Genomic DNA, 11,178 nt, shown 5'->3' on the forward strand with positions numbered 1-11,178 from the left:
AAAGCATTGCGATGGCCCCCAAGGGTGTTGACGCAATGTGATTTCTGCCCAGTGCTCTGAATGTCAACGTGAAGAAATTCAAAAAAAGCGCGGGTAAACGGCGGGAGTAACTATGACTCTCTTAAGGTAGCCAAATGCCTCGTCATCTAATTAGTGACGCGCATGAATGGATTAACGAGATTCCCACTGTCCCTATCTACTGGCGTCTAGAAGCCGTCCGGGCGTATAGCTTGCTATACGGCACCAGGATCGCATGTGCCAACCCCTCCTCCACGCGGTGGACGCTGCAAACGGCATTTATGCCGGCCAACGGGGCTCTGGTTTCGGCAGGGGCGGTGCAGGGGCACACCGTATGGGAGTAGCGACCCCACCTACCCGAGCAAGACGTGATCCGTCATTCGTTCTGTGCAAAACAGAGATGTCAGAAAGGAGTGGTGTCAGGAAAGCAAAGAGAGATGGGGAAGCATTATGACTAGCGTATACTTAACACCTGGGGGCTTCGGCCCCCATTTCACGTTAAGGCTTATTGGAGAAGGCGTATATTGTACAAAAAAGGGGCTATATGCCCCTTTTTCACTTTAAGGAACTTTTCGAAGTTCCTACTCGAACACCTAGAGCTTCTCCAATAAAGACCTAACTCATACCAGGGGGCTATAAGCCCCCTTTTTGCTTTAATGCTTTTCCGAGGAGGCGATCCTGACACCAGAAATCAAAAAGGGGGCTATATGCCCCCTTTTCACGTTGAGCAAAAACCAAGATCAGGATGAGACACGAAACGACGTCTGTATGCGTCCCCAAAAGCAATACGCCGCTGGGAAAAGCAATACGCCGCTGGGCTTGGCAGAACCCAGCACACCAAAACATCTGGTGGCAGACGTCGTAATGCCAGACGAATGACGGAAGGAGGCCACCGTAGAAGTAGCTGAGCTGCTCCCTACTGCCTGAAGGTGTCGGCTGGGAAACCACGCTAGTATCCTAGGTAGGGAGACGGGCCTCGAAACGTGGATCGCTCCCCTGGCCATTAGAAGACTCCGCCTAGACCAGCTCAACTCCGAGCTGTAAACCGGTGGTGTACGGCTCTGTCAGACTCGGAGTCCTTGCCATACGGACGCTGCATATAGGAAGGATATGCAGCGTATGACGAAAACACTGAAAGGTACGCCAACGACGAAAGACAACATGTATTTATACATGTAAGACCGTCGTCGCGCTGCTGACAGCAGCTCCCGTCGTTGGCGATGGCAAAAGGACGCTGAAGCGTCAAGAGCATAGTTGATGATGGCAAAGTGAGTTCTACTAGTCGTGCTAAGGACGAGCCCCACGTTTTGGAGCTAATGCTACAGGGACATGATGCCCGAGGTCATGTCCTAGTTACGCAGCGGGTTCCCTGCAAAAACAGGGAGCAGAAACCGGGCGTAGCGAAGCAGAGGGAACATCTGCTTGAGGTTTGTTCCCCACGTGTTTGCCGTGCGTGGCGACCTGTGTCGGCGGAAAGGAGGATCCTGGGATCTGAGGGCCCTCTCTCCTGCGGGAGTGTAGCTGCCCAACACGTACCTTTGGCCTCTGCTTCGTCTAGACAGGCGGCTAGGCGAGAAAAGCAGCCCTGTGCCTAGTCAATCGGCTCGGAACACCATTCGTGGGTTCTATTGGGCGAGGAAGTGAACCTAGGAGTCCGGGGAAAGCCCGGTCGGCCTTTGTTCGCGGACTATATCCCGGGTGCAAGTCCTAACCCAGGCGGAGCCGGGTTCCAATTGAGGGTCCATGGAGGCCGGGACACACGCCGGGACGAAACAGTTTCCAATTAAGCATGGATCCTAAAATCAAACTAACCCCCATAGATGCCTCGGTACCCCGCAAGGGGGAAAAGGGAGTCAAGGAGGCCGCCGTCGCTGCTCCCGGCAGAACGACGGCGGTGAGTAAGAGAGCTGGGGTGGTTTCACCACCTCAGAAAAAGGCGAAGGCGGTTGAAGCGGGTAAGGGCGCTAAAACGCCCCCCGGCACCAGACCCCCAACGCGAAAGACGGCTACACCACCAAAGCCGGCAGGTGAGACATCCCCTGTAATTAAAAAGGATGTCAAGAAGGACGGATCGGGGACACCACCCCGTACAACTCCACCACAGAAGAAGCCGGAGGCCAAAAAGCCGAAGGCAACTTCTGAAGGCAACGCCACGTCTTCGGACGGAGGAAAGGGCCATGGAGTCGACGACGACGGTTGGATAACCGTCGTCAAGAAGGAGCAGCCGCAGAGGGCAGAGAAAGCCCGGAAAAGCGGCGAGAATATGCCAGGAAAGGTGTCGGCGGAGGCGGCACCTGGTCCTTCGAATAGGCCTCTCGACAAAATTAGTGGAGAGGCCTCGAAACTGTTCAAGGGTATCCGGACCAGCTGTCTTGGAAAAGAATCCAGGCTCAGCAAGGAGACCGGAGCCTTGATCGTTGGCAACGCGGCAGCTCTCTACGAGCTAGTCCAGGAGGTTCTTATTCAGAACTCTTTCCTAAAAGGACAGCTCGCGGCGATCCGGCAAGAGGTGAGAGCCTCCCAGAGGATCGCGGAGAGGGTTGCCCCGACGGTTTCACAGACGACGGGCTCCCGTCCGACTGCGAAACCTGTACCAGTTCGTGCGGCAACGACCTACGCGCAAGCGGTAAAGGTCGATGCCAACCGAGTTTCCCCGGAGGCGGTTAAACCACCACGACACGTGGTGCGTATTTTCCCGCCGAAAGGGAAAGGACAGAACAGTGAAGTGACTAAACAAACTGTTCTGTCCCTGGTTAAGCCGGCGAAAGCCAAGATCCGCGTTAGGTCTGTCCGACGCATCCACTCCGGTGGCATAGCCGTCGAGACCGAGCGCAAGGAGGATCTGAAGGCCTTCGTCAACTGCGCGAAGCTGAAAGAAGTAGGACTTTCAGCTACTCTACCGACTTTGAGGAACCCTACACTTATAGTGTACGACGTTCCCAAGTCGATGAGGAAAGAGGAGGTTTCTTCCAGTATCTGGAAGCAAAACCTCAGCGATATGACCCAGGGGGATGTGTCGTCCAATCTGAAGGTCCGGTTTGCAACCGGCCCGAAGGAAAAGGACACTGCCAACTGGGTCATGGAAGTCAGTCCGCAGGTTCGCCAGCGGCTGAAGAGCATGGGCAGAGTGTACCTGGGCTGGTCCGCATGCAGAGTGCAGGACTATGTCTCTGTTACACGATGCTTCAAGTGTCAAATGTTTGGCCACATGGCCAAACATTGCAAAGCGCAGAACGAGGTTTGCGGTCACTGCTCCGAAGAAGGGCATACCATTGCCTCTTGTACAGCGAAGAGTAAGTCCCCAACTTGCTCGAACTGTAAAGCAAGAGGCAAGAAGCACGACCATAAGTCACGAGACAAGAACTGCCCTGCCTATCAGGCAGCACTCGATCTAGCAGTATCTCGTACGAATTATGGATAGACACGACCCGGAGAATCCTCTAAGGCAATTGCGCATCGCGCAGCATAATATGCGGCGTGCGCTAATTGTTCATGGTGAGGTGAGCGAGCTAATGCACGCAAAGGAGATCGACGTGTTGCTCATGCAGGAACCTTACCAATTTCAGGGACAGATTCCAGGCTTTGGGCTCACGGCGAAGGTGATCGCCGAGAATGAAAGGGCTATGGCCGCAATAGTGGTCAGAAACCCGGACATCTCGGTGGTAAAAATCACACAGCTGTGTGATACTCACACCTCCTGCGTTTGCATTAGCGGACCCTTCGGTAGTTTCTACCTCGTTAGCCAGTACTTTCAATGCTCGGAAGACATTGAACCAAGTCTGGCACGCTTGGAGAGGACACTCGATGCTCTCCAACACCGTCGAGTCGTGATAGCCGCGGACGTCAATGCCAAATCCCACCTTTGGGGGGGAGAAAGCGTTCGACCGGACACGCGAGGCGAGAAACTCGAAGAGTTTATCGCATTACACGACTTGACGATTTTGAACGAGGCTGGGAGTATTCCTACATACTCCAGCCCTGCCGGTGAGTCATGGATCGATGTCACATTATCGACTCCAGACATGGCGACAATTGTGCGAAACTGGACGGTTCACGAGGATTGGACCTCCAGTGACCACCGACTCATTGATTTTGTCTTACAGTTCACGGACGTGAATGAGAATCGAAGCCCACAGCCTCGATTCCGCACGTTGCATGCGAACTGGGAGCGATTTGATCAAGTTCTTCTTGAAGGCGCGAGGCAATTACCCCTCGGCACTGGTTGCCGCAGGGAAGTCGAACACCTAGCACAAGAGGTCGAGAAATCGATCATCGATGCGTGCAATGCCTCAATGCGCCCCAAGAAGTGGCATTCGAAGTCCGTCCCATGGTGGACGGAAAATTTGACGAGAATGAAAGCGCGAGTCTATCGACTTAGACGAGCCTTTCAGCGCGAGAGGAACTCGGAGGAGAGAGCGGCAAAGCAGGCTGAGTATCGAACATCTAGACTCGCCTACACAGCCGCAGTGCGCGCTGCGAAAGCACAAAGCTGGCAGAACTTTGTGACGGAGCAGGGGAATAAAGAGCCATGGGGACTTGTTTACAAGATCGCCCAAAAGAAACTCTGTGTTGAGACTGCGGTCTCTAACATTCGAACGCCGGAAGGATATACGACTGACTGGGAATCGACTGCCTCGCAGCTCCTACAGGCGCTAATCCCGGACGACTCGTCCACGGATGAAACGCCGGAGCAAGCAAACACCAGAGCTGATGCTGCAACCGATCCGCCGACTGAAGACTGCCCAGTCTTCACGAGGAATGAGCTCGGAGCTGCAGTATCGCGCTTAAAGCGAGGCAAATGCCCTGGGCTGGACCGTATAGAGGCCGAGGTAGTTAAATGTGCTTATGGATCCATCCATAGTGCTCTACTTCGACTCTACAACGGGTGTCTAGCACACGGGGTCTTCCCCGTTAGGTGGAAAATCGGCTCGATCAGAGCAATCTTGAAAGGGCCCGATAAACCACCAACGGATGTCAAGTCGTATAGACCGATATGCCTACTCTCCATCTTAGGCAAAGTGTTAGAACGACTAATGCTTAATCGAATGAGTAATATATTCCTAAACCCAGAACATAGTTCCGATCGGCAATATGGATTCAGGCCTGGACGATCCACGGAAGACGCCGTGGTGAAGCTCAGGGAATTGATATCCCAGCGAGAGGAACGATACGTGATGGGTCTCTCCTTCGACATCGCCGGAGCTTTTGATAATGTTTGGTGGCCAAGCATACTTCAGAAGCTGAAACGCCGGGGATGTCCCCGAAATCTTTATCGACTCATGGTCGACTACTTCGCTGACCGTATGGTTACAATAGTTTCCAAACACGGTAATGTGCGTAAGCAAGTCACCAAGGGCTGCCCTCAGGGGTCGATACTCGGTCCGAGCTGTTGGAACCTAGTCTTTGACGAAGTTCTACAGCTCCTATCAAACGAACACCTGGCTTGCGAGCCAATAGCCTATGCTGACGACTTACTCGTGGTATTCTACGGAAACTCGAGGAATCAGTTGCAGCAAAGAGGGCAAAGAGTCGCGGATACAATTTCTGAGTGGTGCGCCACGCAGAAACTTACACTATCCGCGACTAAGACCGAGATGATTCTCTTGAAAGGAAATCTGGATAGAGAACGACCTCCTGTGATAAGGATAAACGGGAGAAGTGTGGCACTCAAGCAAACCATAAGGTACTTGGGTGTTCACATCGATGCGCGAATGGGAGTAAGATCCCACGTCGAATATTTGAATGCCAAAGTCATGCGAACGTTTTATACGCTAGCAAGACTTGCTCGATCAAACTGGGGATTGGGACACAGAACCATGCGTACTTTGTACAAAGGTCTCTTCGTCCCGATCACGACATACGCCGCCGCCGGATGGGTAGACATGCTCACCTCTGTGACAAGAACTAAACTTGCCAGGGCGCAGAGACATGTTTTGCTCGCCGTCACCAAGGCCTATCGTACGGTATCTACCGACGCGATCACTGTGATCGCCGGGACGATGCCGATAGACTTGGTGTTAGTGGAGCGCGCGTGTGCATACCAGATTAGAAGACAAATCAATATCGAAGTCGGAAATTGTCGAATAAGTCGAGCCGATTTGGCGGCTGGAGAAGTAACCGCTGCTCAGGCGAAAGCCTTGGTGCGAGCGGAACTTCTCAATATGTGGCAAACGAGATGGTCGTCATCGGAGAAAGGTAGGGTCACCTACCGCTACTTCTCTGATGTATCTGACCGTCTCAATGCAAGCTGGGTGATCTTGGATCACTACGTAGTACAATTCCTAAGCGGGCACGGAGATTTCCGAGCCAAGCTCAAGGAATTTGCTTTAGTACCGCACGAGAATTGCGACTGTGGCCAAGTGGAAACACCAAACCACGTCCTATTCGAGTGCCGGAGGTACCGAGACGCGCGAGAACTCCTGAGACAAGCGGCTGAAGAAGCTGGCCATCCGTGGCCGGTGACCGAAGCCGATCTTGTAACACAAGACCTATACAGGGAGTTCCGGACATATACGCGCTCGGTACTACTTACGAAAGCAGGGCGAAACCAAAACCGCCATTGAACGCAATGCGCTACGTAACAGAACGAGAGAAGTCTGCGGATTCTCTTTAAGAACCATGCTTGAAAATGTACTCGAACGGATGCTAGGTCATGTGCTTCGGCAATGACCTCCTCGGGCCGGGATACAAGCCCCGCTTGCTTCGGCAAGCGTTCCTGGATTGGGTTGGACTCGAGGTGGCAGCAGGTTTCGACGTCGTTAGCCTCCAAACGCATAACGACGCGTGAAAAGTAGATGCCCGAACATCAGGCAAAATGTAGTTGCTGGTATAGACCTTCGGTCTGAGGTACAGCAAAGTCCCCAAGTGGCAACGCGCTTGGACAGAATAACGGCTACACACTACATGTCCCTATCTACTCTGACGGAGAGTGCTAAACTCAAGCAGGCCGGGCTCACGGTCAAAACGCCGGTTACGAGGAAGCCGAAGATGACCATCTTCGACGTCCCGCGGGTTATGACCGAAAAGGAGATCATCGCGTGCCTCAAGAAGCAGAACCCGAACGTGTTCGGTGAAGAGGAGGAGAAGGAGGTGACCTTCTGCTTCCGGACAGGAAGGAAGGATGGCGAAGAGACCAACTGGGTGGTCGAGGTCTCCCCGAAGCTCAGGACGAAGATGCTCGAGGCGCACAAGGTCTTCTTGGGCTGGAACGCCTGCAAAGTGCGAGATTTCCTCGCAGTAAGCAGGTGTTTCAAGTGCCAGGGTTTCGGCCACATCGCCAAGCATTGCCGTCAAAAGGAGGACGTGTGCGGCCACTGCGCGCACATTGGACACAGCGCGAAGGCGTGTCCAAAGAGGAGCCAGCCCGCAGTCTGCGTGAACTGCAAACGGGCTGGTAAGAAGGGAGATCACGCCGCTTCCAGCGCGTCGTGCCCAGGATATGAGAGGGCAGTCCAGCGGGCCGTAAACAGAACCGGTTATGTGTAATAACGCTTCTACAGAAGGACGAGGACTCACGATCCTGCAGCTCAACATGCAGCGATCAAAAGTCGTGCCACACGAGGTCAGGCAACAAATGGAAGAAACCAATGCGGATATCCTGCTTATGCAGGAACCGTATAGTTTCAAGAGAGTTATCCCAGGTTTCGGGACGGGCGCTACGATAGTTTTTCACAACCACGCAGACGAACCGCCGCTCGCGGCCGTATGCGTGAGGAATAGAAAGTTTTCCGTGCTCAAAATCGCAGACTTGTGCACAACGCATTGCGTCTGTGTTCAGCTCTTCGACGGTAGCACGGAACTGTACGTAGTGAGTCAATACTTTCCGCCGTCGGAAAATATTGAACTCGGGCTAGCCCACCTCGACACAGTACTAACAAGGCTAAGGGGGAATAGAATTATAATAGGCGCGGACGCGAACGCGAAGTCACATGTATGGAACAGTAGAGTCACCGACGAACGTGGGGAACTACTAGAGGAATTACTCATCAGACATAACTTGTTGGTACTAAACGAGGCGGGACATCCCACCACGTTTGAGAATACGCGAGGATCGTCGAACATCGACGTCACTCTCGCGACCTGGGAAGCTATACCGCTCGTACACGGCTGGAAAGTGTACGAGGACGGAACCTCCAGCGATCATAGAATCCTGGAGACGCGCCTGAACCTCGGCACGCGAAGAGGACAGCCGCCGCCCCTACAACCACGGTACAACACCAGGAAGGCCGACTGGAACAAGCTCCAGAGGACACTCATCCAGGAGAAGCGCTCCTTGACGAATGCCGACCTAAACAGTCGGCAGGACGTCGAGGCAATGGCGGAAACCATGGAGCGGGCAATATTGACCGCCTGCGAAGCGGCAATGCCCAAAAAGAAATGGCACCAGAAATCTGTACCGTGGTGGACAGAGGAACTAACAAGGATGAAGAGAGCAACCTACAGAGCAAGAAGACTGTATCAGGGGACACACGATCCCCCGACGAGGGAGATACTCAAACAGGAATACCGACGGTTCAGGAGAACCTATAAAAAAAAGGTGACGAGCGAGAAGAATCGCTCATGGCGCCAGTTCGTCACCAGCCAAGGGAACCAGGAAGTCTGGGGTGTCGCAACGAAAACATCCCTGGGGAAACTCAGGAGGGAGGAAGCCACTTCCTCGATCAAACTGCCGCACGGGGGTCATACGACCTCGTGGAGATCAACCGCGGAAGCGATGCTGACGGCGCTCGTCCCGGAGGACGACACGGAGACAGACACCCCAGAACAAGCAAGGACACGCATGGAAGTCCGAATCCAGCCAACAACGGAGGACAGCCCCCCATTCCAGTGGGAAGACCTGAGTGCCGCTGTAAAGCGCCTCAGAAAAGGTAAATGTCCGGGGCCGGACAGGATCGAGGTGGAAGTTATCCAGAAATCCTGGGGATGTCTCCACGAGGAGCTCCTCAGGCTCTGTAACGGATGCCTCGAATGGGGAGTATTCCCAGCTCGTTGGAAGGTGGGTACCATCATTACAATACCCAAGGGTCCGGACAAGGATAGGAGTAACCCGAAGTCGTAGCGGCCAGTTTGCCTGCTTTCAATGGTAGGGAAGCTGCTCGAACGACTGATGGCGAACAGACTCGCGAGTATTTTCCTCGATCATGACCTAACCTCCGACCGACAATACGGGTTTAAACCTGGACGGTCGACGGAGGAGGCGATCGTTAAATTTCGTAGTATTCTTAGGGAAAGGGAATTCGCGGAGGCAAAATACGTGATAGCGATAGCGTTCGATATTTCGGGCGCTTTCGATAACGTATGGTGGCCAAATGTCCTGTACGAACTCAAGAGGAGGGACTGCCCACGAAACCTATACAGGCTAGTGGAAAGTTACTTCTCGGAGAGGGCAGTGCAGATCGTGGGGAAACAAGACTCAGTCCGGAAACCCGTTACCAGAGGCTGCCCGCAGGGCTCGATATTGGGTCCAAGTTTTTGGAACCTAATTTTCGATGACCTGCTGGCGGTTCTCACATCCGACGAGCTGGAATGTGAACCGGTTGCCTATGCGGACGACGTCCTGGTCGTGATTTCCGGCAACTCGAGAGAGGAGCTGAGAAGGAAGGGCCAGGGAGTCGCCACGGTAATGTCCGAGTGGTGCGGAAGGAGAAAGCTGGAACTCTCAGCCGAAAAGTCGGAGATGCTCTTGGTCAAAGGATCGCTCGATGCAGCGCGTCCACCGACCATCCGCATCTCCGGCAGAGGCATAAGAATGAAGCCAGCAATCAGGTACTTAGGAGTACATTTTGAGAAAGGACTCCGGTTGAACACGCATATCGTGACAACTTCGGAGAAATGCAGAGGTTTGTTCAACAGTCTCGCGAAGGTGGCCAAAGCGAACTGGGGACTGGGACATCGTGCACTCCGTCTCTTGTACGGGGGGCTCTTTGTACCCATAACCACGTACGCAGCGGCGGGCTGGAGCGACCTGATGAACAAAACGGCAAGACGGATGCTGGCTCGTTCTCAGAGACAGGCTCTCCTTCGAGTCACCAAGGCATATTGCACGACGGCCACGGACGCACTAACGGTGATCGCGGGCGTACCCCCGATCGACCTGGTGGTGGAAGAAAGGGCAAGAAGATACTGGATTCGGACGGAAGAAAGAAGAGGACGAAACAACGGCAACGAGGAAGAGGAAGGCCGGGATTACGGCGAAGAAAGAAGACGGGCGGCGGCGGAAATGCTGGATGCCTGGCAGGAGCGTTGGCAGGTTTCGACCCATGGTCGGACGACCTTCGAGTTCTTCGGAGACGTCCGGCAGAGAACACGGGCCACCTGGATAGAACTGGACCACTATGTCACGCAATTTCTTAGTGGTCACGGTAACTTCAGGTGGAAGCTCAGATCCTTCGCTCTGAGTGAAACTGCAATGTGCGAATGTGGGACCGGCGACGAAACGCCGAAGCACATACTTCTCGACTGTCCGAGGCACGAGGCGGCCAGGGCGGTCTTGAAGACGGCACTGAGGCTTAACGGCTACGGATGGCCGGTCGCGGAAGCGGAGTTGGTTTCCAAAACCAACTTCCGACACTTCCGCGACTTCGCACGAGCCACGCTCAAGGCCAAAGAGACCCCAGCCTACGTGGGATGGCAACAGGACGACTAGGAAGAAAGAAGAAAGAAGAAGGAAAGAAAGAAGAAAGAAGAGAGAAGAAGAACACAGTGTAGTGCAGTGCAGTGAGTGTCGACAAACCGCAAACCGCGGACCGCGAACCGCGAGCCGCGACACCGCGAACCGCGAGTCGAGACACCGCGAACCGCGAACCGAGGGCTGCGGATCCGCGAATCCGCACTACGAACGTCGTGCTGTGAACCGCGCAACAGTGTGCCGCGAAATCGAAAACCGCGGGACCGCGAACCGCGAGGTCGTGAACCGCGAAACCACGGGACAGTGTCACCGCGCACCGAGGACTGCGGATCCGCGAATCCGCACCGCGTACGTCTTACCGCACCGCACCGTGTACCGCGAACCGCGAAACGCGAGACCGCGTGATCGCGAACCGCGCGACCGCGATACCGCGAGACCGCGAGACCGCGACACCGCGAAACCGCGATACCGCGAGACCGCGCGACCGCGACACCGCGGAACCGCGTGACCGTGATCCGCGAGACCGCGTGACC

General features: G+C 54.5%; 1 pseudogene; it reads left to right on the forward strand.

The window, feature by feature from the left end:
- The window catches only part of LOC143350828 (large subunit ribosomal RNA), a 3,120-nt pseudogene extending 2,895 nt beyond the window's left edge, over positions 1 to 225 (forward strand).
- Positions 226 to 11,178: the final 10,953 nt, after the last annotated feature.

The sequence above is a fragment of the Colletes latitarsis genome, unplaced genomic scaffold (genome assembly GCF_051014445.1).
Source record: "Colletes latitarsis isolate SP2378_abdomen unplaced genomic scaffold, iyColLati1 scaffold0040, whole genome shotgun sequence".
Classification (NCBI taxonomy): domain Eukaryota; kingdom Metazoa; phylum Arthropoda; class Insecta; order Hymenoptera; family Colletidae; genus Colletes; species Colletes latitarsis.